General features: G+C 37.5%; 1 long non-coding RNA gene across 2 annotated transcripts in view; it reads left to right on the top strand.

Annotated features, from left to right (window-relative positions):
* LOC146445498 (uncharacterized) overlaps window positions 1-25582 on the top strand; it is a 79822-nt gene extending 54240 nt beyond the window's left edge. For both annotated transcript variants that reach the window (XR_014852296.1, XR_014852309.1), the window contains exons 3-4: window positions 24128-24233; window positions 25455-25582. This is a non-coding gene — a long non-coding RNA (uncharacterized LOC146445498). The remainder of the gene's footprint in view (window positions 1-24127; window positions 24234-25454) is intronic.
* Window positions 25583-27682: the final 2100 nt, after the last annotated feature.

The raw sequence follows: 27682 nt of genomic DNA, 5'->3' as shown, positions 1-27682 counted from the left end.
TCATTCAGAAAGTCTACAATCATCCTGTCTATGCTCTTCCCAGCTTCTGTGCCAATTAAAGTGATTTGCAGCTGTGACAAGGTTAGACATAGGATTCTGAGGAAAACAGGGAATTTCTTGCATGCTAATTATAATAGAGGAAGCTCTCTTTATCACTTTTCACCTTAGTTCAAATAAATAAATAAATAAATGTTAATTTTTAATCTTAGCTTCCTAAGGTTTTAGCTGAATAATGAAAAAAAGATAATGTGACTAATGAGACCAAAACTCATTAGTGAAAAGCTCACCACTCAGGGCAAAACCCCAAAATAATTGTTGCTGCATAAAATACAGAAGCTGGAAGAAAGGAATTCTAGCATTCTTCCCTCCTTCTGTGGAATTGTGCATCATTTCCGTTTTATTAATGGAGAAATTGAAACAGAGGTTCCACACTGTCTTTCAGAGCAGATTTCAGCAGAGAGTCAGAGGAATTCAGCTTTCTCAGGAATTTCACACAGCACCTCTCTAGCAGAGTTCTGAACACGCTGTCATAACAGCATTTCTGTCACTGGCAGACGAGAAAATTGGCAGACTCCTACAAAGAAGCCAGGACCAGGAAGAAGATAAAAAGGGGATGAAGTCATAAGGACAAGCCAGGACAGGATCCAGACTGCACAGGGTGGTTTGGAGCAGATTTGGCTGCTTTCCCTTAAGAATATCTTCTGCCAGAGGTTTCCTCCCAGCTGAGCAGGGTGGCCCTGCAGCAGAGTCACTCGAGGGAGCTCATGTGCTGCAGAATGAAGAAAATACCCAAACCCCTCCATTGATTAACCAATTCTCACTGCTTTCTCACAGCTTATAGCAGTGATAATCAAGATATTCTAGATATCCAAGATGAACCATTGACACCATGCTCCACATGAGCTTATAATTATTAACAAGTGATTTGTGCACAACACCAGCCAGTTGTGGCACCATCCTGGGAAAAAAGGATTCCAACAGCATTGGACATATTTCCATTCTGATTGACAGAGGAGGCAGATATTCCTCTGCCTACATCCCACAGAGACTTCCTTGGTGGAAGAGCTCTTTTTTGGACAGTCTTTTATACCCCCAGACTCAGAAGGCACATGAAGTTTTCAAGTAATCCCAGCAACATGCAGCATGTGAGCTCCTTTTTAGAACTCCTAAAGAAGCAACACCCTTTTGCATCCTCAAAGACATTTCATTTATGAATTGCTTGTGCTCACACAGATTAAATGCTGGAAAAATTTAAGTGATAAAAACTACATTAGTGGTGTTGGATGCTAGTTTTAATTTGGAAAACATTACATCCAAAACATGGCAAAACTATTTTTACTTATTTCTTGCAATAAAAAATTTATAAATCTAAATTTTAGTAATTTTTGAGGTTTTTTTAATGTCTTGGACCACATTATGACAAGGAATATAAAGAGCTTCACTCTCTCCAAATTTCACTTACATTAGCATCTAATTGGAGAATCTATTCTATTCAGAAGCTATTCTATTCTATTCTATTCATCTAATCTATTCAGAAGCTGAGAAATCTGAGCAAGTCATGGACATGATGCCATGTGATCATAAATATTTGAATGATGTTTAATTTGATGAACCTTTCTTCCTGTTAATTTTGCCTTTGTCAAAATAACAATAATGCAAGCAATCTACTGCCCATTATCAGACACAACCTGTGAGCTCCCAGTACTGTGCAGTCCCTACAAGGAGGAATGCATATCTCTTACTACCAAAGAAATCTAGAAGAGGATAAAAAAAGAGAATAGCACATCCTGGAGATATACAGCAGTTTAGCCCAGGAAAGTTAGTCTGTTTGTGATTTCTTGAGAAGTAAGATAAATTAATGTCATGGAAATTGCAGAATAAAGAATGAGAAATTTGATGTTGTATTTACATTTTTCAGTCTGAAGATTAAATCAAGCAAGGGTTTCCTTACCTTCAAAATTATTTTATCCACATCCTCCCTTGTATTCCCTATAGATAAAAACAGAAGCAAGACCTCAATTCATGTCTTCTGCTTTCACAAAGGAAAGATCAGATGGCAAAGCTGAAAGTTGAGTTTTATTACATGTGAAACATTCCTCACTAATTCCACCTGATAATACCTGAACAATTTATTAATTATGAAGTTTTTCCACCTTGCTGAATGTACCATTAGAGCTCTTCTTGAAGTTTAGTTTTACACTAAATTATATTATAAATGTATTAAGTTCTTGGAGCCAGTGTTTTCTATCTGGCTTATTTTGTTCTTTCTTCAGAGCATAAGTGTAATTACTTGAATGGTTTAATATAATTGCATCTTAAATATGTAATATCAGGTTTCATTCATACTATTGTAGCTCCTGGCATCTTCTTAATTAATTGAATAAAAACAAGTAGAGATATTATTCCATAGTAAATACCCAATACAATACTTTCCTAATAATGGAGAAATCACACATTCTTTCTTGATACAATAGTTCCATTACTCTAAGGGACATCAGTTTAGACCTCTGACACACCATTTACCCATTTTGACCACATATGATTATCCTGTTAGTTCACTGCATACAAAAGATAACAAAAAGCACTTATTATGTCTTCCACATTCAAAGAGAGCATAATTATCAAAACCAGATAATTCATAGGTTCAAAGTCCTACCAAAGCTGTGAGAGAATAAGTTAAAAGAGGCAGATTAAATAAATTGTGCAGCTGTTGCTGTTGGACCAAGAATTCCCTTTTCTCACATGAATGGCTTCATCACAGACTCTGGAGACATGTAGCTCTCTCTGACTCTCCAGGAGATTTTCTACTTCATCCTTTGGCCTATTTAAATCACAAGGAAATTTCCCACTCACCAAACAAGAGAATAATTTATTTCTCTTTCTATAAAGAGAAATAAAAATTATAAAAAATGGAACAGCATCAAAAGGAAAGATAAAGAATGGGACTTTGCAATGCCTCAGAGCCTGACCACTGAAAGACTTTGATTCAGTGCAGTGGATTCAAGACTCATCAAGTAGGGGAAGATATTGAACCAGGCTATTCCAGATCTAAAATGAGCAAAGAATATAGACTTCAGAATTCCCTTTGCCTGCATTTTATGCCAATGTTGAAAATAACATCAAAATAGTTAGTCTCAAAACCAAAACTAATCTTTTAATTTAACAATAGAAAAAGCTTCACCATTTTAATTTACAGTTAAAATCATTTGGGATTAGAGTGCTAATTTCAACAGATTTTCTCTTTTGTGCTGTTTGGACGTCTCTCCCCATTAGATCCACAGATTTAAGTGTAATTCTATGGTGTCACCCTGTGATATCCTCCATGAAGAATGAATATAACACAGTAACAGAAATATTTTTACTGTGTAAATTCTTGAATTACATTTAACCATAAATAATGTCAATTCAAATGTAACTGTAAAATCTTAATGCTAAAGTAATACCTTTTTATGTGTGTAACTGTCCCATTCTGAAGATACACTGTCTTGCAATTCAGAGTGAAACAGCCACATTAAACCTGTTCTAGAGTTGAATGTTCAATTTCTTTATTGCAGCAGCACATTTTTGTAGGGGGTTTTCCTAGTATAGCAAGTTAGTATGTATATAATAATGGGCCTGAGCTTATAGATATGTTTTTCTAAGCTCTGTGTGTTATTTTTATGTCAGGATAACTCACCTTGACAGTCAGGGCTACTGGAAGAAGCCATAATAGACATTATGATCACAGTTCAGTCTACATTGTAAAAATTACTTTTTCACAGGTACTAGCTTCTCCTTAGGCAAGACAAATGTTCTTGATACAGCCTGGCTGATGGCATCTGGTGTCTTATAAAACAACTACAGTGAAAATTAACTCTTCCAGCCTTAATAAAAAATGTATAAATGTAATTATTTTGTCCAGTCATCCTTATGTAAAAAGATAATTTTTATGTTTATTCTTTGGCCTTAGCTATTGCATTGATGTATTTTTTTTCACAGTTATCAATAAATGCACAAATTCAGGGCAGCCTTTGGTTTGTATCAAACCATGACATGAGTCTACAGTGGATAAAAAATCAGCAAGTATGATATCACAGAATGGATCAAATACTTCACTGACTAAGAGCCAACATTCACATCTCCAGGAGCAGCAGCAGTGGGTTTATATTACCCTTTCAGACACAAAATGTGATCTGCAGTTATATTCTGTCATTTCACATCAGCTTTCAGGATATTATCATGCAAAGTTTATCACTCTTCTTGCAAACGTGTTATCTGTAAGGTAGTGTGGCTTTTTCAACAGCCTGTCCATGGCAGCAAACAAAATTATTTGCCAGCCCACTGTCACAGGGGATGCAAATAAAAGGACATGCAAACAGTGTCTGTTTCCTGCACTAGAAAAGGCCTTTGAAGCAGACAGGAGTGCAGTGAATATTGTTAAAGAATAAGAACCACTAGGTTGTTGTACAGACTGCTCACCCTCCAAAGGTGTGAGTGACTGGACTGTGTCCTCCTTGTCAGCAAACATTCATCAGGGATTTAACGAGACAGACAGAGTTTGTTCCATTGTTTCTTCTCAATAATTGGGATTAACTGTTTTAAACCTGAGCAGAAACTGAAATTTTGCTGAGTCTGGCTTACTTTTAGCTCAGAACTCCCTGCACTACTTCTAATTTGTTTTCTCTTATTCTCCTTTTTTCATAGCTTTTAGATAAACAATAATGTTAACACCACTGAAGAAAGAATCCTTAAAAAATCACATCATTAAGACTATTCAGGTATTCATGAAGTACTGAAATATGGATAATGACTTGAGCATGTCAGTGAAATGATCATCTGTCCCCAATTAATATTGATATATGGCAGTTGTGAAGGCTTTTAATGATCACATTACTAGGAAATTATTGCTGCTCATATAATTTGTCCTTATAATCATGTATTTATCATAGATACAAAAGACAAGTTCCCCAAGAGGACTATTAAAGCCCATATTCTGCTGATTCTTAATTGGTAGAGAAGACAGTCTTTACACTTATGTGGGAACAACTGTCTTTTTGTCAACACAAGTGTCTCTTTTTAATTACAGTCTATATATGCTACACACACCGTATGTTTTATGGGAAGGGGATGTAACAGCATTTCTGAAAAATATCTGCATGGGGTGGAATAGATAACCAGTTAGGCAAGAATCAGCCTGAATAACTTTCTGAAATTGTCCTTAGAGGGGAAAGTGATGAACTAAAAATATTAATAGTTTTCTCAGCCTAATTTGCAGACCAGTTCTGAATGGGGTTATTCGATCACACGTTAGTTCTGTAGCTCACAGCTGCAGTGACTGCATCCCAAAATAATGCCACAGGTATCTGAATGGTGTGTTCAATAGATTTCAGACCACTGAATTTTACAGGCTTAAAGATTAAATGAAGACACCGTGGCTAATATCTCACTCTGCAAAATTAGTTCCCTTGTCTCATGTAATTGCCTGCCTGTCTCCATAAATAGATTGCAACCCAGTGTTCTATCCTCCATCTAGTTATATCTGTGAACTAATCATATATGTGGCCACTTGCTATACTTTTTATTATGATTAAAAGTCCTGGACTCCTGAGGTTGTAGTTTGTTGGCTGTGTAATTTAGAGAGTTATCTCAGAGATCCATTTCCCATGCAATTACAAAATGTGTCAGACTTGAAGCCTACTAAACATGAAACTCAGTGTGTTTGCCTCTGTACTCCTAGAGCAGGCATAGCCATCAATCTCAGAGAGTATTTTGTTTATAAGGACTACAGTGTCACACACAGCCATAAACCAAGAACTTTGAATTGTGAAGCCATTGTTGCAGCTGCCCTTTTCTTTTGGTTGAGCGGTGTAAGAAAATTTACTGGTTAAATTCTGCTCAGACAGGCCCAGTGATATTGATGGCTGCTCTAATTTTTAAATTAACATGAAGAGCATGCAGTTCTCTATTAATTTTTTTAACTCTGAAACTCCCCTGGGACATACATTCACCATGAGTCACTGGGATCTTGTCTTAGAGAGGAGGCAGCAAGTGTCTTCACCTGTGAACCTGCAAAGTGGATTAAGAATGCTGTTTGCAGAGAGATTCACACACACAAGGGAGAGATGGAGAGAAACCTGGCAGGTTTAGCACAGGATGCTCCTCCTTGGCACACTGCAGTGGGTTAACATCACAGCCTCTGCAGCCTGGAGAGGGTGCAGCTCTCTCTGCCCGGCCTGGGATTGTTGGCAGGTGACTGAAATTGGCCCCACATGAACCAGCAGTGACAAGAAGTCTCCAGTTCTGCTTTATTAGCTATGTATGACAAGCCAAATGATGGGCTTTGCATTTCCCTCTCCCTACCCCTGACATTACTGTCCAGGCAGTGCTGGATAATGAGGCTCTACATATCCTGCTCCTTGAGGTCTCCTGTGAAATCACCAACTCTCCCTTAACTCTCATAAAGATCCTTTGGAGGATTAGCTGGACCTTTTTTGCCTTGGGTTCTGTGCTTTTATTATACAATGCTCAACTTTTTTTTTTTTTTAATATAGTCCTTTATTATAAAAAATACTTTTTTATTATTATGTTTTTCCTTGGGGATGTTTTTCTGTGTTTACCTCTAATTGCATGTCTAGATTCCCTCAGGGAACTTGAGTGGGCTTTCTAATACAACATGTGTCCAGCTTTATAAACTAAGATTACAGGTCTGCTCTCTATTGCACTTCTACCTAGAATAAGTTATTTATATGGAGCTTTATACACACATACAGAATAATTGCCAACTATCACCTTTTTGTCACCCTCAAAAGTTGTCAGGATTATTTTTTTGAGCTTTGACTTGGTTTTTTTGGTTTTTTTTTCCATAAAGGCATAACAATTTGATATGTCCTAACAGAAACTGCAGTCATTCTTTGCAAGAGAATTGAAGTAGCTGTTAGCCTAGTAAACCCCAATGAAATCACTTAAAGCTCAGCAGAAACCTAGCCCAATTATCATCCTAGGGCAAATTATAATTTCAAGGTAAAATGCTTACACGATGCCTGAAGCTGGAGAATAGATTTTTCATTCCAATTGGAAGTGTGAAAACATTCCTATATATTTTAAAGTACATTTTGTTGAATAAAATCAGTAACTGGACTGATACATTTTCCTCTTTCTTTTTTTCCCCTTTTCTCTCAAAACCAACCAACCAACCAAACAAACAAACACAAATCAACCAAAACAAACAAAACTAAATAAGCTTCCCAGAAGACCAAACTGTACCGAAAAAATATATCCTTTGACTAAAAATTAAATGTTTAGTCCCCAGAAAATTTTCAATAAAATCAATGAAACAGAGAAGTAGAGTTACAAAATGGAGGAAAAACAATGTGGAATCACGTTACTCTCCAGAGTATGACAATCAAAATGTTTGTTCCACTAGAAGGATGCTGATTTTGGGGCTCTGAAACCAAGAGCATCATTGCCAGACTTATCAAAAACATGTTCTTACCCTCTAGTCACAGCACAACCCAGGTCATCTGCTCTCAACCTTTGCTGCTGACACGATTATCCAACATAAATAGTTAAAGTCCCAGGTGAGGATCTTGCTTGCAAGGTTAAGGAGTCATGCTAACCTATTTGCTCATGGGCTCAATTAACACATTGGGCTTTTGTGGATTATGACCCATCTCCTGTAGGAAATGCTGCAGCTGTTTGAATTTTAAATACTCTGAAATCTGTTTCTTATGGCAGCTTTCTGAGGGTAAGAGATCTGGGGTCAAATCCTTGATCAGAATAAGATTTTGCTTGTCTCCCTGTGCAGGGGTTTTTCAGAGATTTTTCTCCTGCTGCACAGTCTGGGATGAAGCTTTCCTATTGCTTTTTGTTAGAGCTGGAAAATGTGTAGTGTAAGCACTGAGTTAGAGGGGAAGCTTGAGGATGACTTGAGTCAAAGGCTGATACACTCTCTGTACAGCAAGAGTCTGATCTGCCCTCCTGGAAAGGCAAAATCAGAAGAGTAGCAGAGACAAAGAAAATAGACATTTTTCCATCCCACCTGATAGTATCTAATTCTCAGGGCAGCAGTAGATTCAGATGACTTTAGGCAGTTGGTGCTTCAGCTGTAAATTTCACAAGGTGTTTTTTTAACGTGTCAGGAGAGGCAGAGCTGTGACAGTGAACACTCACTCAGAACCTGAGTCCTCTTTGTGCCTTAGCACTGTATTCTGCACAAATTTCCTCCAAGAGCTGAGCTACATAGCCCAGGTGCTGTAAATGCTTTCTGACTTCACCTCTGATGATGTAGCAAAGAAGCCTTAATTCATCACAGGGAGAAGTGGAGGCAGTGTAAAGGTGTGTGTGAGGAGACAATCCTCACCTTGGTGTCCATAATATAGTGTGGAAGGGTTGGAGAGGCTGTGTCAGCTTCAAGGGACTTCAGAAGAGCATTTCAAATGCACTTAAGTGAGCTGATGTTTGGGGCAGAACCATCAGGAAGGAGCAGAAAAAGAGGTATTCACTCTCAAAAGAGGTATTCACTCTCAACAGTGCCTGTACTCAGGAGTTGTGAAATTAATTTCAATTTTCACGTCCTTCCACCTTTATGGAATAAATCGTCTAGGCTTATTAGCTGCATTTAATGAAAACTGTTTCTTCCCTTTTTTTTTTTTCTTTTCTTTTATTCCCCCTGCCCTGCTCTCCTCTTGCCATGTGTTTCATCTATGTTCTCAGAGATCTATGAAAAGAACAGTCATCTCTTGTTTTCCCTGTGGCACAGCTATGCAGGGATCCAAGTTGTACTGATCTCAGCACTAAAGACATCACTATGCTTCTCGAGTCAGGTGGCTCACTGGCTGGATTTCACATCACAGACAAATAAATGGAGAGGAAAAACAGTAGTGAGAAATGTTTTTTCATCTGTCTGTATGGCTGGAGACACAGCTTGACATCACTTTAAAAGCCGCAGAGTTGACTCGAGCTGCAAAATCTGAATTCATAGCTTCAGTTTTCCTGTGGTCCAGGATACACTGCATTAAAAGTTTTCCCCTTAAAAGTATTTCCCTTTGTCTTAGAACCTTTCTGTTCCCCTGTAGTTACTAAGTAGCTTTTAACTGCATTAAAAATGCAAAAGAGTTGAATGATGTAAGGATTTCTTGGTTTTTATTCCTGAAAGAAATGGGAAAATATGGCATATATTTTATATATATATATATATATATATATATATATATATATATAGCTGTCCCGACAGGTTGCATGCCAGTTTCAGCTAGATGTTATTTAAGGCAGACAAGTTATAAACCCTGAAAAATGGGGTTTGTAATGGAAACAACTGACCCTGAACTTCAATGTCATGTGCACAATGCTATAATAGCTGCTACTTGGCACTCGCTTTCCATCTCTCACTTCAGTCAACAGATTAAAAGAAAAAATATGCTGCTCTTTTATTAGCTTTTAGGTTAGGCTGCCCATGCATGGGCATTCAATTTCTCCTTTCCTCTGGCTGCTGCATGACCTGCCTCTGAGGCTCAGAAAGATGTTAAGCTTGACTTTGCTTCTTCTAAACTCAAGGTGGCTGCATGCAAGACTGTCAATTTGCACAAAAAGTTCTGTGGGCTTGGAAGAATTCCATAGGTTTGGTCAACATTAAGCAATTTGTTTCCAAGACCTTACTCAACACTTCTTAAATAAGAAATCACTGTGTAAAGAAATATTATAGCAATTATTATAGCAATTAGTCAATACTCCAGTGGGGTAAGAACCAGGATGCTTCAGTGGGAAACAGCAATTTTCCAGAAGGATTTTCCTAGCTGGAACAGCCTGGGAAAAACTCCTGTGACTGTTTTTCTTGCTTTTCTAGCTCTTCAATAAGGGGTGGCCACCTAATCATAGACAACTCTCTTTCTGTCACATCAGGATATTGAAACAAATGAGGGGAAAAAAGTCCAGTCGCAAAACAATCTTTGCCTTTGATTTGGTAAAAAAATGCATTTGGAAGTTTTATCATCTGAAAATAATTTTGAGGTAGTTATAGTCAAGAAGACATTAATTGGTCCTGAGGAAACCAGAAATTCAACCAGAGAACTAGGTAGGTGTGAAATATTTTTATTTGAAAGTTGGCTTTAAGCCAGTAGTTTTTCTGCTTGAGAAATAAAATCTTTGGGATAGAGTGTCAAAAAAAAAAACACAAAAAACAAACCCAAACCAAAAAACTGCAAAACTCCCCCCCTAAAAAAACCCCAAAAAACCAAAAAAATCCTAAAATATTTTCACTTTCAATGGGACAAATTAGAGTTGGGCTAGAAGTGTTAGCTATTTGCCAAGTTGAGCCATGCCAAGGATGTGTAATGATTTTACAGAAATTGTCCTTTTCTTGAGAACCCAGCAGCTTTCAGACTTCTGAGGAGCTCCCAGCGGGTCACACCTACTCCCTGGTGCAGTTTTTTTGGCTTCATCTCCTTCAGGCCATCCTGCATTTACAGGATCCTATGGGAGCTGTGTATGTCCTAGGGGACATATATTGCATTTGATGATGATTTGGGGAGCCAAACTGCAAATATTCTGATAAAGCACTTATTTTGATTTTAAAGTTTTGTTTAAAAAATGTTACTTGGCATAGGAATCAACAGAAAGTATTGATACTAGAGATACCAAGGGGAAGCTGGTATTAAGCCTGTTTCAGAACAGACAACACAAATAAAGCCTTAAGACTGGCTTTTAAAATTTAAGAGTAGTCTGTAGTTCTGTGCACTCAGAGAAGATCTGTTTTTAATCAGAGAGGCAATGCTAATTTCCAAATAATACCTCAAAGCAGTCCTCCTCATTAAGGAGTTGACCTTTTCCCATCTGATGTTAGAAAAAACTCTGTTATCTCCATACTTGTATATACAAATGCTGAAAATCTCGAAGCTTCTATAGTTGTTAAAGTGCCTGTGATGTCCTCATGTCTGGGGTGTAATTTTTCACATGAAGTCCATACCTGACCCAAATGACACTGAATAAAGAAAAAAAAGAAAAAAACCTCTCTCTCATCATCAGCAGCCTAACTTTAAACATTTATCTCCAGTGTACCTTTGAAAAATTAAATGTTCCTTCCTGCAAAGCAGAGGAATTAATAGCAGTTATGTTTAAATATTGGGTATGTTGTTTAACAGGCAGTCTTTTATAATGTCAAGTTAATGAGAATGCCAATCAAGGAGGAATACTGTGTGTTAAGACATGCAAATGAGACATTAGCATACTGAAATTGCTGTCATCTTTACATCCTGCGACACAACGGCAATCTGTGACAACTTTTTCAGGAAATGGCCAGATTTCAGTGGAAAAGACAAACTTAAGTGATTATTAATTCACAGTGTTTGTTGCTTCCATGACAGCTGAGGGAAGAAAGCAAAACCAGAACATGCTCAAGCATAACTTTATTTTGTCTAATCTGCACCAAAAGCACAGTTCATGACATCTTGAGCAGACTGTGATTGTAACCAAGTAATAATTAAATTGGAAAAAACTACCCAGTGATCCCTGAAAGCCATGAATTACAGGAATAGCTCTGGTGGAGCCCTGGACTTGATGGACTTTGTGCAAACAGTTTTGACTTGAAAATTCTTTCTCCAGGCTCTGCACACAGATATTTATAGTACTGTCATATAATAATTAACAGCCAAAGATAAGTTTGCCCTGGTGAGCAGTAATTGGGATGCCTCATCTGCATCCTGCTTTACTGAACCTTTTTTTTTTTTTTTTTTTTTTTTTTTTTTTAATGTAAAGGCCTATTCTGGTTAGTTTTTTTAGGGCAATGGAAGAAAGTTCCTGACAGGGAGGGATGGGAAGTGTGTGACTGCTCTGAAGACCTCTGTGGCTTTATGCTCCATAGAAAAATTAACTTTTGCTCCAAAGGGTCTGATGTACATCAGCTGCAAATCTACTCCTTCCCAAATGTTTAAGTATGGTTGAGGCTCTGGTTTACATCTTCAGAGCACCAGTAACCACAATATATTTGTGAAATACCATACAGCTATTTTTCACTTGGCATGACCTGATACCTTTCTTGGGAGAATATCTTACTTTCCAGAAAATTCAAAATCGTTGTTTTGGGGAGTTTGTCTGGGTGTTTGTTTTATTCTGGATTAAAAACTCAAAAGTTACTGCCTATTTTATTTCACCTTGAAAATTAGTTTCTGTTCCTCATCTATTAACAATTGTTTAAGGGGAATGATTTACTGTAATACCACCTGAGTTCAGAATGATTCATGCTCTAATAATTATCAAAAGGTGTCCTGATGACTGTCTTATTACTTTAAAGAGTTTCATTATTATAAAAATTATTATTTTAATATGGTCTCAAATGTGAGATGCCTAAGGCATATGCCATGTACACATTGTATGCATTTAATTCTTTGACATAAATTTTAATTTAACAGCATTATACCATTCCCTGCCTCACCCACACACTGTTCTCCTACACTTCCTTTTTAATATGATGGAAATTTTAGGAGTAATTTAATTTTCTTACAATATTGATGAAGAAAGAATGCTAAATCCCTCAATGCATTCCTTTCTTTACCTGTGGAAAATTTAAAAAAAAAAAGGCACGTTATATATTTTATGATTCTCTTTGCATTTCTGGTCTCATCTAAGTGGAAAAAGAAGTTTCTTCTTTTTAAAAATATTCAGCTAATAACATGAAACATTGAAAGAATCAGAATGGTTGCAGGGCTTTTTTTGTAAAGAGAGGGAGAAAGTCCTTGGAATTTTTTTTCTCTTAGCACAGTAAAAATTTAGTTTATTGACAATAATGATGAACATATTTTTGTAACTTGTAATATTTTTTCAGTGCAACCTGAGTTAATTTAAGTTCTTCCCTCTTCCCTCAACGTATTGGGATGGTAAAAACTTCACCATGATGTTTTAGTAGGATACTATTTGGGGATTTGTGGTTTGTTGGGGTTTTTTTTAATATTGAAAGCAAGCAAAGCTTGGCTCAAGCTGCAATCCTTCAAAAACCAATAAGGAATGTGCCAAATAAACACACAATGGAGAGAGAGGCTGAGAGGCTCAGCTGAATTAAAGAAAACCAAAGTTCAGCATCTCGCCATTACGGTGAACTGGAGGAGGTGGCACAATTCCAGTGCATATTGAGAGCAAAATTGCAGACTCATAGAGGTATAAAAACTCCCCTTTGTTAGACCTTTTGGCTTCCACAGGAGTGTCTCCCACATTATTACCTGAATTCCCTCAGACACTATGGATGGTGCCTTGTTATAAAATCATTGCCCTTGTGCCTGTAGAAGTACCTGCTAAATGACCAGTGAGTGAGACAATGGTTTAAATTAACCTGATAATGTGCCAAATTAATAATGTTAGATCTTAAAACTCATTCTCTGGTTGGTCTTCTGTACTGCTGTACTTCCTGAGCAATCCAAACCCTGTTTCAGATCCTGTAGGCATCTCACTGCCAGTGGGCTTCCTCCTGATGCTGAAACTCATTTCCACAAATCACTGGTGACTTGGAAAGCCACAGATGCCATCACAGAGTTAATTTACAGCATCTTTTCTGGTGCAAAATATCTGTTTGATGTTAGCTATTTTGATATTTCTTTAACATAGTATTTGCTTATTTAGTATCTTTTGGGGTTGGTTGTTTTGGTTTTTTGTGGTTTTTTGTGGGTTTTTTGGGGAGGGAATTTTTGTCTTGTTTTTCAGTTTTAACTGATGTTTCTGGGATTATCTGAGGGATGACTCTGCTTGTGCTGTGTGTATCCTTAATAGTAAATAGATTTTTAATAGCAAAATTTTCTCTATTCTGAGCTTTGTCAGTGATGTATGGAGCTATAGGGACACTGTGGCAGTCTCTCTCTGAGTTAAAATTTTGGCTCAGCCAAGGACAGATCCCAAAGAAGGACTTTAGGAGCAGGTCAGTATTCTGGCATGGCAAAGGTGTTTGATAAGGATAGATTAGAGGCAGATAAGCTTTGGAAAGAGAAATTCAACATTAGGAATACAAGGAGAATTCAGGTAATTTTCTGCAAAATATAATGAGTTTCATCAGGAAGAGACTGCATCTGGAGAGGTAAGTTCAGAGTCAGGATATGTGGGGAGAAAAAAACCCTTTGAGGAGAAACAGAATGTTTTTAAGGGGCATTTGGACAATGTTTTTAATAACATGTTTTCAGTTTTTGTCAGCTTTGAAGTGTCAGCAGCTGGACTGGATGATCACTGGATGGTCACTGTAGGTCACTTCCAGCTGAAATAGTTTTCCATTCTGTTCTGTTCTGAAAGATTTCAGGGGTGAGAAGCCTTCAAGTGATGACTTTAAAGGAGGGAATAAATGCTAGCATAGACTTTTTTCCTTTGGTTTCCATCACTGTGGGAAAAAAAATCTTTTTGAGCCCATAGGCATTTAAATATTAAGGTGCTGGTGGACAGCTATGGGAAAAGAAAAGCATGCCTGGAGTCTTGTTCTTAATTCCACAGTCTGCAGTGAATACACACAGTCTGTGGTTCATCAGTAAAGTAAATATATATTCTTTAAATAAGACATGATGTTTCAGTAAATGGAAGAAAAATTCTATAATAAAAGCTGAGGACTTGAATCTGATTCAAGCAAACACAAGCACAGCAGAGGGAAGGAGGAGAGGCTTCATTGCACTGACAGTTTTTGGAAGCTTTCTGGTTTTGGAGCACATGGGAAGGCAGAAAGCCTTTGCAGCCTCCCCAGAACAGATGGATAGTCTCTGATTAAACTTGAACTGGATGAGTGTTAGTTTTCAGGGATTTCAGGTAATGCCATTTTAAGTGTCTCTGATTTTGTCTTTGGGTGGGGTGTTGGCCTGACTTTTGTTTCACAGAGGCAACAATTGGCATTTTTTTCATAATGTGTTTTGAAGTTCTAGCTCTACCCACATGAATCCACATGAATCCAATAGAAATATTTTCTTTGCATTTTCTGGATGCAGAAGAAGAAACTACACATGACTGGGAAAGCACAGGACCATCTCCTAATTTCCATTTGTGTTTCTTTTATGTGCATGGATGCAGTCTTGAGACAGTCATTTTGAGAAATACAGATTGAGAGTGAGACTTTGGCAATTAAATCTCCCAATGCTTCCTTCTTCCCTTTCCCAATGCTTCCTTCTCTGTTACCTTCTTCAAGCTTTCTGCTTACTATATTTTGAAGGCTATAGCAATAAAAAATAAATACAGAATTTGATGGTAAAAGCCCTGTCTTTGGTGCAGCTTTTTTAGTAGAAAGACCCTCTACTCTGTGCAGCAACTTTTGAGAAGTACCAAAAACTTTCACACAAAATGGTCAGATAGGTAGAATTTATTCTTTTCATGTCCCTTTTAATCAGCTGGCTGTAGTCTCATGGTCTGTTGTCTACATCAAGGAATTCCTCTCAGCACTGCAGCCTGAGCATCTCACTTTCACCTAGTCTAGATCCACACCCTGCAATCCCCTATTTCCACACCCTAGTCTCTTGCCAGATTTGCTCACCCTCCTTCTTCTTATTTTTCCATTCAGTTCCTCCCCAGTCAGGGGGCTTCCTCCTCACAGCTGAAAAATCTCCAATACACTTTTTTAATTTGTCACCCCCTAAATACCAGGTCATCATTGTCCCAGTCATCCTTTATTATCCTTCTTTCACTGTCTGTTCACAAAACCTACAGCCTTTTCTCAGTTCCAGTTAACTGCTATTTTCTTCCTTTCCATGAACTGTCTACCTCTTCTCTCTTTTTTTCTTTTTAATAATCACTCTCCATCATCCTGCAGTCACTTTCCTGCCTGCACAAGGAAAGGACCACTCAGAGGACAGAAGATCCAAATGAGAACTTAAACCTCTGCCTTCCATAGCTCACAATGCACTTAGCTGGCCCAGAAAATTACAGTTTGGACAATGAATCTCTGTTTGAGACAGTGGAAAATATTTGCTCTTCTACATCACCATTCAGCACTTTTTGTGGTACTAATAGAGAACTTGGGCAATTTTTCTAGAGAGAAGGAAAACTGTGAGTGCTGAAAGCCTGCTACACCACACCTGCTGATCCATCCTGCATTTAATTTTCTTTCTATACATGCTCTCCTTGCCAGCAGGGAAGGCTAAATAATGTCAATGTCTTCTCAGTCATCCTTATCACAAATGATCATTCTGTGTGGCCTATGTTAATCATCCTCACCCGTCTCCCTCTCTCACTATTAGATTAATAGTTGCCAATTATGCATACTCTCCCCTGCACAGCTATTGTTTACACATTCCCTAATTCTCTTCATTAGGCCAGTGAGTGGGCATAATTATGGTTATAAGTTACCCATCCATTTTCTCAAGGACAGTGAGAAATGTAGTACAGCCAGAGTTTGGTTTGATGATAGCATCTAGGACTAATAAAAACGAAACTCAGGCTTTACAGAGCCTCATCACATCCAGTGGGGACATTAATCTCATGCTCCTGGTGTGTGTTCAATATGCAAATTCATAGCAGTTTTAGAAATTGTAGAGAAAGAGAAGAGGTGCCTGCTGCTGCCTTGATCCTCACCACTTGCCTTTTTAATGGGGAAAAAATGTGAATGATAATAACTTTGCTGTTGAGCATGTAATAGCTAAGGCAGATAATGAGGGGAGGCAAGGTGCTCGATCTTTCTCTCAGCATTTTTGAGAAAAGCTGGAGGCTAAAGGTGATAGAAAGGACACACGAGGGGCAGGTTGTTTATATACTGAGATGAGCAAGCTGAAAACTCAATTAGAGTTTGGCTGAAAAATCTCAGTGAGTTTTAAGGAGCACTTCTTTAAAAAAATGAAAGAATGCCTTCAGTTTTCTTTCTGTTCCTTTAGGTAAATCACTGTGGTCACCTGCTCTATAATGTGACCCTGTTAAAGGTGTCTAACTTCTGTTTTCTCCTCCTGACTTAAGAAAAGAGTAATTTTCTTATTTCTAAAAAGATACAAGTGTGACTTGTCAAAGAGAATAAGGAAAGCTCTTTCTGTAAGCATAGCTTTCACAAGGGATCTGTTCCAAAAAATAAAAGCCAAAAATTTTGTTCAGTATCTCATTTATTAAAAAGAGAGTAACAACAAACATTTGGTTGGCATTTCTCATTAGCAGATTTTTTCAAATAAAAATAATGAGGCATATTGAACAATTAGTTAGAAGTGTAAATCTCTCCATAATTGCATTCCAAAATTTATTTACAAATAAGATGGCTTGCCCAGTCCAGGAAAAAAGGGTAAATACTTTGTAATTAATTAATTTTTATCAAAAGCTCCCATTTGACCAATCATAATCCACTTGGTAAATGAAACAGCATGTAATAATCCTTTTACCAAATGGGAAGAAAATTAACTTTTCATGCTACTAAATCAGTATTTTTTAAAAGTCATCCATGTTTTATATTTAAGAAGAATATTGATCAGTTAACCCTACATTCAGTTCAGTTTTTATTCCTTAAAGAGTTCCAAGTCTGCTGCCATTTCCTCTCCAAATCACAGCAGTGGTCCATATGCTTTCCCAGGGAGCCAACACCACCAGGGAGCATTTGTGGGGTTTGGCTCCCAGGAGGCTCTGCAGAACAGACACCAATCCGGGAGTTCTAAGTTACTGGTAATTTTAGCAGTAATTTGTGCATGAAGTAGAAGAATCATGGTGACAAAACACATGGAAAAGCATTGTTAGGAAACCACTGTTCAAGAGGAATTATTTTTAAAGAATATAACTATCCCTCCAGACAGGGTCACATAGAGAGTGACCAGCTGTGTGCCTGCGACTTGAAATTTGCATACCTGGCTAATTTTTCTGAATTTCTGTTGTTCTAGGCTGTCTTAGCCTCCTTCGTAGGTAGATCCAACACATTTTTTATCCTGTGCCTCATTACCCTGTAAATACAGACTTACACTTTTCACTTCCATGACATTTTTTCTCTTATTGTGATGGTTTCCATGTTTATCTTCCATGACTGCAAATTCTGCACTTGGAAGTTCTCAGTAAGTGCAAAACCTTGAGTGAATCATTAGGCTGGGGATGAAAAAGAAATTAAAATAAAATTACAAAGGAGTAAAATGGCTGGGATACCTTCTGTACTATTTATAGTGAATAAAATATGGTCTGCACAAAGTGATTAATTGCTTCTCCTGTGATCTGTGGTCTAGACTTTCATTCAGACAAGAAGCACAAGGATGAATCCCCACCAAACCTCAACCTGCAGAGTGAGATTTGAGCAGAAGTGCAAATCACTTCTGTTCGTGGAAATGAGGACAGCTGGAGGACAAAGTAAAATGCCACAGCACAAAACAAGTAACTGATCCCAAGAAATAGATTACTCATGTTTTTTATTGAAAGTAGAACACACAAATTCACACTTATAGACTTATCTGATGCCAAACACACTTGACATGCTTGACATGAGTGCTTCATTCTATGGTCAAATAGCTTGAATTGAATCTGAGGATCTGTGCAAAAGGATGTGCTGGAGACAAAGGATTCAAAAAGCATGGAAACAAATACCTCATAAATTAATTTCTAATTCAAGAAGTAATAAGTACTGACCAATTAAAGATGCTGGTTGGGGTACAATTGTGAACTAATGTATGTGATAACATTTTGATAAATAGACTCTTACTCTTTTCCGTTTATTTGGATTAGCAGAAACTCAAATAACTTGCAGCTGAATAAGGATGGCATTCAAAAAAAGGAATGTTGTCTTGACAATAAATCCAGTCCTTCTGTTGCAAAATGACAAACTATGTTGTAATTATCTCAGAAGTATCTTGTGGGCTTTTAGGATTTCTCTCTGAAATTATGCATTCCATTCAAGCAATTCCAGTAGAAAACTATATCAAGATATTACTGCTACAGGCTCCCATTTAAATGTTATTTGGGGCAACGAGATCCACAGGGTTAATTAAGAAAGCATTATATAGTCCACTGCTGAGGGATGGCCTAATGACTCCAGGCCATAGGGGACAGAACCAGTTACACAAATATGGGACCTGAGAGGATGGTTTAATGGGGGCAGCAATAAAGTGAGAGCAGAAAAATTTTACTACCCACTGATGGTCAATAGCTTTCTTAACATCTGTGGCAGCCTGGATGGCTGTGATCAGCAGATACCCTGAGTTAGGAATCTGGCTGAGGCAGAGTCCCAGGAATATTTTTATTCTAAAGCAAAGAAGTCACTTTGAAGTTCTGTCTGTGAGAAAGTGCCTCCCTTCTGTAAAAATTGTTGAATCAAATAATTCAGTTCAAAATTTTCTTTACAGAAGGAATGGGGAAAATGAAATTGTGCTGATTTAATAATCTGACTATCTGATTTACGACTGCAACACCTGGACTAGAAGCAGGTTTTAAGACCATTCTTAGCATTTGAACAGTTTTGTCCAACAAAACCACTTAAAAGCTTCTTTTTTTAAATTTTACGTGAAAAGCATGGGCACTCAAAAAATGAAGACTTAACTTTGATGGAAAATGAACTGGCAACAATTTCACATAAATCCATTTTGACAACATAACAATAAGTTAGGGAAACATTGAAAATATGTTTTCTTCTAAAATAATAACTAACAGTGGCTCTTTATTCCTGTAAGTACTGAAATTTATCAGGATTGCATTTCCCACGTATAACTTCCCACAAGAAGTTAGGTGTGTTGTGGTGCTTCTCCTTACCTCACCCCTGCCTGCCCACTTATTTGGTTCTTATATAGTACTATTAAAAAAAAAACAACCAAACAAACAACTCTTTTAGGGGCTGATTTATTATTTATTTTAGCTCTACTTCATCGACTTCCAGGCAGGAATCAGATGTCTGCATTACTGTCAGTGTCAAACGAGTGGGATTTCCCTCTCCAGTGTGCCCCTATTAAAGCTGTGACCCCAGTGATCCCTCTGCAGTTCAGCTTTTGGGATTAGCTTGTGAAGAAAGGAAAGGTTAAAGCAAACCTTTGCCTTTTACCTTTCACATCCGCAAAGTTCAGACAAAAGCACACAGAACTTGCCAGAAAAAAAATGTTCAGATTTTACCAGCTCTCCCAGTAAATTCCAAAGAAAGGTAAAAGCTGTAAACCTTTCTAATTTTACCATGATCTTCTGTACTGATAACACTTGCTGAGTGCCACAGTGACATTGGCACTGGAGCCTCTTACAAAAGTAACTGGGGTCAAAATATTTGCCAGTATTTCATGTCTGATCTTACACCTACTGAAAGCAGAAGGAATATTGTCATTTATTTTTGGAAGCAGACTACTGCTTTTGGTTAATTCCAAATATAGTTGAATGAGGTAGATATTCTTTATACCTGTCTGCTAATGACTAAAGCAAAAAATTAAAACATAAAGTTTAAAAGGTCATAAAGTAATTTATTCTTCTTTCTTTCAGTTAATTCCGGTACAATATTATGTTTCCAAGGATAGAAGGTTATCTACTTCATATGAGTAAATTACCCAATTTATTTGTTTTTTGGTTTCCAGGATCCTCCTGTAATACATGTAGGAAATCTTAAAGATCTCTATAGTTTCACTGCAAATATAAATCTTTTTCTGTGTATTAAATAGATGAAAAATAAATTAGACTGTTGTATGACCACTGTGGATGCTGCAGCCAACCCACGAAGCACCTAACTGAAAGGTGAACAAGTCTGCATTTTATATTTCACTCCATGAATTTCAATAGTAAGGCAAAATTTAATGGAAAGCTCAAAATTCCAAAGCCCAGACATGAAGTTAAATTTACGGAAAATCGGAAAACTTACGAAGTCAGAAAACATAGTCCTAATCGCACTGAAATCAGTGACAAACCCTTTTAGAAATCACTGAGTGTGACCCCTGCCCTATCCCCCAGCTGAAATAATAACCAGACCTGTGTGAGGAATGGACATTCCCCTTAGCCAGAGATGTCTTTGGCTGGCTGGAAGCAGCACAGCTTCATTAGTGCAGTGCTCTACCCCAGATAATTACATCTATTTGCCCTGGCTGCCTAATTCTGCCTGCTCACACACAGATTCAAGTAATCCTGTCTTGATGCCTTCCAGCCTTTGGGCTGGCTTATTCTCAGGTCACTTCAGTAGCACTGGCTTGCATGAAAAGCTGCTATTTTAATGTTTCTTTCTTGGAACAGCAGCTCAAAAATTCTTCTGCTGTCTCACTCACAACAATTCAGCAGCAAAGTAACAGCAGCAAAATAAAAATGTACATATTTCCTTGGGTATCACTTACAAACTCTGCAACTGAAAGGCAGGAGGATTTGAAGATGATATATATATATATTTTTGGCCTTACACATTCCACCCCAAATGCGAGCAAGGGGTCTTTCAGACATCTTACAAAGAAAACTGCAATCCCAGGGCACCACAGTGGTAGGAACAACTCATTCCTGACCCTGGCTGTATTTCCTGTCATGATAACATTTTGGTGGCTGCAGCTGTTGAGGTTCTTGCAGCAGAGGCACAATCTGCCTTCTGTACTTGTGATTTGTGCTCCTGACACAAGGATGGCACATCCAGGGTTTGCACACAGATGATCCAGACAATATGCAAGGAATAGACACAGACAGAAAATATTGCATCAAGAAGAAATAACACAGACATGCAATAGCTGTGAGTTTGCCATGCCCTTTCTTTGGGTTGAAGAATGAAAATCTATAATTTTATATGTTTGTACTGCTCCTAGCAAAATGGGATGCTGTGCCATTTGGCCTCTAGATGGTACCAGAATATAAAGGTTTCATAATATATTACTTTTTTGTCTCTGGAGTCAAAGCTGTCTTTTTAAAATACCTTCAAGGCCAAAATTCTAAAAATGCCTCTTTTTTTTTCCGTCCAGTTTTCTCTATCCCTCATTATTTTGTATTTTTCTATCAGTACATTTCTCGCTTCAGTTAGGTGTGTTGGTTTGCTTTTTACATGCAAAATTATTTTGGTTGTATAAAAACAGTTCCTAATGGCCAAATTTATACGTTAAAACTCAATTATCACAGTCAAAATTAATTTAATGTTGACAGGTTAAACATTATTAAACTAAGCTACATTCTTCATTTTATAGACTTCCTCACTGTGAGATACTCCCAAAAGCTTACACAGTAAAAACTAAATATGAATTAGAAGTCATGTGATTTGGGATAAATGTTTCCATGGTATCCTTATCCATGTATCATTTGACTCTTAAGATATCCTAAGATTTTTATATTATTGTCTCTGTCACACAGAGGCCATCTTAAAACCCTCAGTACCCTGTCCAGCTGATACCTCTCCTCGTTTTGTTTCTTTTGCTTTTACCTGACTCACTATGAATCCTTTGGTGGCTTTTGGCAGCCCTTTTGGGTCAGGCATGTTGCACATTTCATATGTTAATTAAAAAGTGCCTTAAAGTACATTTCTGAGGCCACAATTTGCTTTCAGAGCCCACCAGCCCAAGTCAGTGTTTAAAGAATGAGAGTGATACTGAAGAAAAGTGAAGCAGTCAGCTTGATGTGTTAACTTGGTTTCAATCAGATAATCATCAAATAAATACATGTTGTTTCAACTGCAATACAGCAACTGTCATACAGGATTTTTTTTTTTTTAACCAGAAAATCATACATGTTAGATTTTTTAACACATTTCATTTCCTCACGTGGGTGGTTTGATAATATTTTTCCTCAGGGACAAAAAGAAACCTGATCATCCTGGTAAATCTGACCTGACTTACTAAGTTATCCACTTACTCTGAGTAAAGTAGGAAATGCACTGGAACCGAAATGAAGTTAAAGGGAAAAATATTAAATGTCCTTTGCCTTTTTTTCAAACTCCAATAATGAGTATGGATCTCCATCTCCCACAGGGCTTTCCTGCCCTGAACAGGGCAGCCTGAAAAGATTCTCATACTGAACAGGAACATTATGGCTCCTGCAAGTCTCCACTAAAGCATCCATTCAACACCTTTTCTTTCTCCTCTCTTTGGGATGGAAAATTCATCTCACTATCAGTCAGAACTCTTTCAAAATTCCCCATCTCAATATATCTCTGCTCCTTCTTAAGAAAATCTGAATTTAAAAGTCAAGATATTTTCTTTAATTTGAAATGTAGCGTTTCCTTAGCAAAATGCTCTGGGATGTCATATTTATTTGAAGAGAATTATTGTTTACACAAAGATACTTAGATTTTAATATCAGCTGCCTATTTTGAAGTCCAGTAGTGCTTTAAAATAATATAATAATTTGATTTAAAATAGCTCTAGGTATTTTATTCTGGGGAAAGCAAAAGAAAAAAGTGCTCATTTTCCCAGTGAACCAAAGTGCCCATTTCTTTCCCCAGCTGTCAGATCAGTTCACTCCAGCTTACAGATCAGCTGATTCTTAATTGTGGGATGGTAAAGAGGCTGTTGGATGAAAACTAAAGATGGAATATATCCTAGTTGTCCTAGAGATGCTCTCTTGCTGTCGTGAAACTAAATCTTGATGGGAAAAAGCCAAGAGAGCTGTTATTTGGGATGTCACAGCCCAATTAGAGATGTCACCATGATTTCATTGGTAGGTGTTGAGCAGAGCAGGACGTGGGAGGAGTTGGCACTGTGCACACAAAATCCAGGCTGTCTGGGACACCTGGGGACATGTCTGGCATTGCCACTGCAAGGAGCAGTGACCTGCAAGGTGTGCTGTGACTCAGCCCCTGGCACTGTGAGCCTGTGCCAGCACCCTGTGCAGCACTCATCCCAGTTTGCCTGCCCAGAATGAAGGAATTGTGGCTATCCTGCCCTGGATGTTCTCAAGCAAACTGCATGGATGGGGGAGTTCAACAGGCTGTGAGTAAAGTTTGCAAGAAGGTCTGAACCTGCAATCTTGTTGAGCAGAGCTCATTTGTTAATTGATGATTTTACTACAGATTTACTGTCTCTCTCTCTCTCTGAGAACATAAAACCAAATTAATGAAGGAATTCAGGTGCCTCAAATTGCCAATAGATAGATAGGTGTAGAATTTTTAAATCTAAATGTTTAAAAAATTATAGTCATTGTGCAGTGCTGTTATTACATCTTGCAACATGTAGAACAATTTCAGGTATTATTAGCTTTGTTCCTCTGTGGAAGCAGTTTCACATTGATATTTTGATTAAATTTACCACCAGGAACAAAATATTATTTCACTAATGACTTTTTTCCTGTTTCTCTACCTTTTTCCCTGTGTAATTAACCAGCTACCTTCTCACCTTTCCAGATGAAGCCCAAAAAGCAAGCTTGCTTAGGATTGCAGCACCTAAAAATGAGAAGACAGCCAAGAAAAGCTTTCAAAGAACAAAGGAACAGTATAACACTTCTGCTAGGTAGGCACAAGGAAGAATATCTGACAAATGTGGAGAGTGCACAGCCTGTGCTTTGTCAGTGTCACTCTTTAGAACATGCTGGTGGCTGCAGAAAGGATCTGAAATAAGTATTTTGCTATGAAAAGGCAGCAATACGCAGAAAAAGCAGATGTAGACATCACTTTGTTATTACTGCAGTATCCTCCTTTTTTTTTTTCTTTTGTAATTTAAAGTGCTGCCTTTGGTTTCACGTGTAGGATATTGATTGCACAAGAATAGTGCACTGCTTTTGTCACTCAATAGTCATCCAAACACAGATACCGCCGGTTCATTTTAATGTTACATTTATGGACTGAGTAAACTATACAATCCCTACAACAACTCCTAGGAAGCCTAGGGCATTTCCTCCCTCCCCCCTCCAATGGGTAGTGTATTATGGATTTCTGAGAAAGCAACAAACAGCCCAGGCAGGAATATAATTGGGCCAAGGAAATACTGGGAGGGTGCAGAAGAGCAATCACTCAGATCCGTGTGATGTCCCTGATGATGGATATCATGTCTGAACTCAGGAATGGGAGATGTCAGAAAGGAAAACCTTGGGTTCTGTCATACTCTAAAGAAAAGAGATACATTTTGGATTGATTGTGGATGGTTATCAGAGGTAAGAGGGAGATGTGGCTTGGAAAGGGAAGAGCAGGGGGAGAGGTGGGAAGCCTGTGTAGGTATAACAGGCTTAGTTAGAGGAAAGGCAGTTAAAAAAATCTTTTAATGGTTTCTGTATGTTCCCCTTTTTATGATTGACAGTACGTATGAAGTTCTTGTGCCACATTTTACATTCAAAGGGATAGTCAATATTCACCTACAAAAAATTTTTGAAAAATCACCCCTCAATCATACATATGATTATATTACTTCAATTCAGAACATTATTTAAGTCTCTATAAAATCAGAAAACTAAGGTGTGAAACAAAACATGGGCAAAAGGGCTGAAATTTCACATTTATATTTATAGACATCTCTATTGTTAAAAAGTAGAAGGCTTGGGCTTTTTATTAGCTTACTTAAGACATTGTCAATTTGTCTGAAGGTTCACTGGTGTCTTCAGGGAAAGAAAAAGCTCTGAAATATAAATAACAGGAAGCTGAAGCACATCTCACTATTTATTTTTCATCTATGTAAGTTGATTTGATTTTCTCACTCTCTTGAAACCATGCTATATTCTTTTCTTCTCTGATCAAACAGCTTCCAAACATAATGAATAATACCTCTCAGCTGCAAGCAACACTTCAACAGCAGATCAATATGGACACACAATAGAAGATAAAAGATTTACTTTAGAAGTTTCTAAAGGATTAGTGATAAAATACATATATTAAACTCCATGGAAAACACTACGGTGCTGTCAATATATCTGGCATTATTTCCACAGCTGTTTTTTGCCTTTGGACTGGTGGTAAAGAGTTTCATTTATCAATTTGCATTTAATATGGCAGTTCTGATCACTTGGGTCCCAGTCATAACAAGGCAATTGACACAAACCCTCTGCTAAGGGCCAATACTGTCTTCCCACTCAGAATCCCCATGAAGAATGCCTGAAGTGCAGCCAGTCCCCAGGAGTAATTTTTTTCTGAGAAATCTATGTGTTTTAAGTTAATGCTAGAAATAAACCTCTCCTAACTCCTCATTTATACCAATGCAGTTGTTCACGTTAACATCTCTTTTTTTGTATGCTACCTTTTAAGAACTTCAAGTTAAATGGTGAAACAGAAATACCTCACCCATATGAAATTTGGATTTTTTTCTCTCTGTTGGACAGTAAATCATGGAAAAAATCATGTAATATATACATTTGTACATGTGTTGATTTTCATATACAGTGCTGAGAGACATGGCTTAGTTGAAGTGTCTCAGAGAGTTCAGCTGTTTTAAAAATCTACATTCACTATTGAAATAAATCAAAGGAAATTAAACTACAAACCTGATATTATAAGGTCTATCAGCATGTTATATATGGCTGTGAATATTAGGATATTTAAAATGCACTGACAATTGCAGGGATAGCACTCCTGGATGGGAAAACACCTAGATTCCACTTTAAGAGAATTCATATGTTTTCATCAAGTTCTGCTTCTCTTCACCTTTTGAAAGTTCATGTTTAACAGATTTATTTTTGCAGTATATGGTAGATATTAATTGCTCTGGAATAAAGAAAAATCCCTCTATCATTAATAGCTCCTCAGGTTACTTACATAAAATGAGAGAGAATCGTTCAGATAAGAAGGATTTGAGCAGCTCAGGCCCTTAACTGTGAGTTACAGTCCTTAAAAAAAATCTTAGTCAATCCATCCTGGTTTTGATCACAGAGCAGGATTATAGCATTTTTGCTTCCCAAGTGAAAATCTAGTTCAGAGACCTACTCAGGATGAACACTTCACTTGTCACAATAACCTATACAACAACAAAAAGTCATAAAAGGTGAATGGCGAGAAAGATATGGCAACTAATAAAAATACACTTTTATTAGGCAATAAAGATTACAATATTCATGTCCAAACCAATAGGAAAAAAGCTTAAATGTTCATTAATAAAACTTCAAAAATTACTGGAAAATCTAAGCAATTTTACTCTTCTGTTCCTATAACGCTCATGCTCTGTGGTTAGCATGACAGGAGATGAAAAGGGGAGGAAAACAGGGTACTAATCTATTTTATGTGTTCCACAATGGCAAACCCCTGATTTCTGGCCTTGGAGACCTCTTTGGTAAATGGAGTCTCCCTGTCCCCTTCACTCCAGGTGAGAATACCTCTCCTTGGACTCTGATGCAGAATGGCAAACAACTATGTACATGGAAAGTGGTCAGAATAAGCCCACACAATATCATTTTAATTGGTTTCTGTAAAAGGGCATGGAAATGGAGAGTATATTTTTTCACAGAGTCCTTATCACTGCTAAAAATTGATCTATGACACTGTGGGTATTAGTACAGCCTTTACTAAGCACCAGCATCAAGTTAGGAATGTGTTCAAGGTAGCAGCAGGCAAATCTCTGTGGGTCTAAGAATTATGTTGCTGAGATACATGTATTGGGCACAATTTTTTATTGGCTCAAAGGGAATCCAATTTCCAGGTTCATTACCCAAAACAACACAGAAATTTGAAACAAGAAAACATTTTAGTGCTTGAACGATAGATCAAACTATAATTCACAGTCCACATTCCCTCATGGATTGTGAGGATAAGAAGGGGAAGGAAAAAAGCAATTTTTCTGCCCACTTGATCGATGTTCTATTTGACCTCTGAAATGCCCTCTTGCCATAACCTTTTAAATACCATCTGCTCTTTTTGTGAAGAGTGTGATGGGAAGGAGTCACTTCCAGACAGCAATTGATTATAAAAGCATTAATCAAGCTCATGGATTATCTGTAGCATGACATTGTGTGCTGTAGTTAAGCAATTTCTCCTTAAATGTGA

The sequence above is a fragment of the Lichenostomus cassidix genome, chromosome 1 (assembly GCF_008360975.1).
Source record: "Lichenostomus cassidix isolate B80296 chromosome 1, HeHo_3.0, whole genome shotgun sequence".
Lineage (NCBI taxonomy): Eukaryota > Metazoa > Chordata > Aves > Passeriformes > Meliphagidae > Lichenostomus > Lichenostomus cassidix.
The sequence above is the reverse complement of the archived record's forward strand: the minus strand, read 5'-3'. Positions and strand labels throughout refer to the sequence as shown.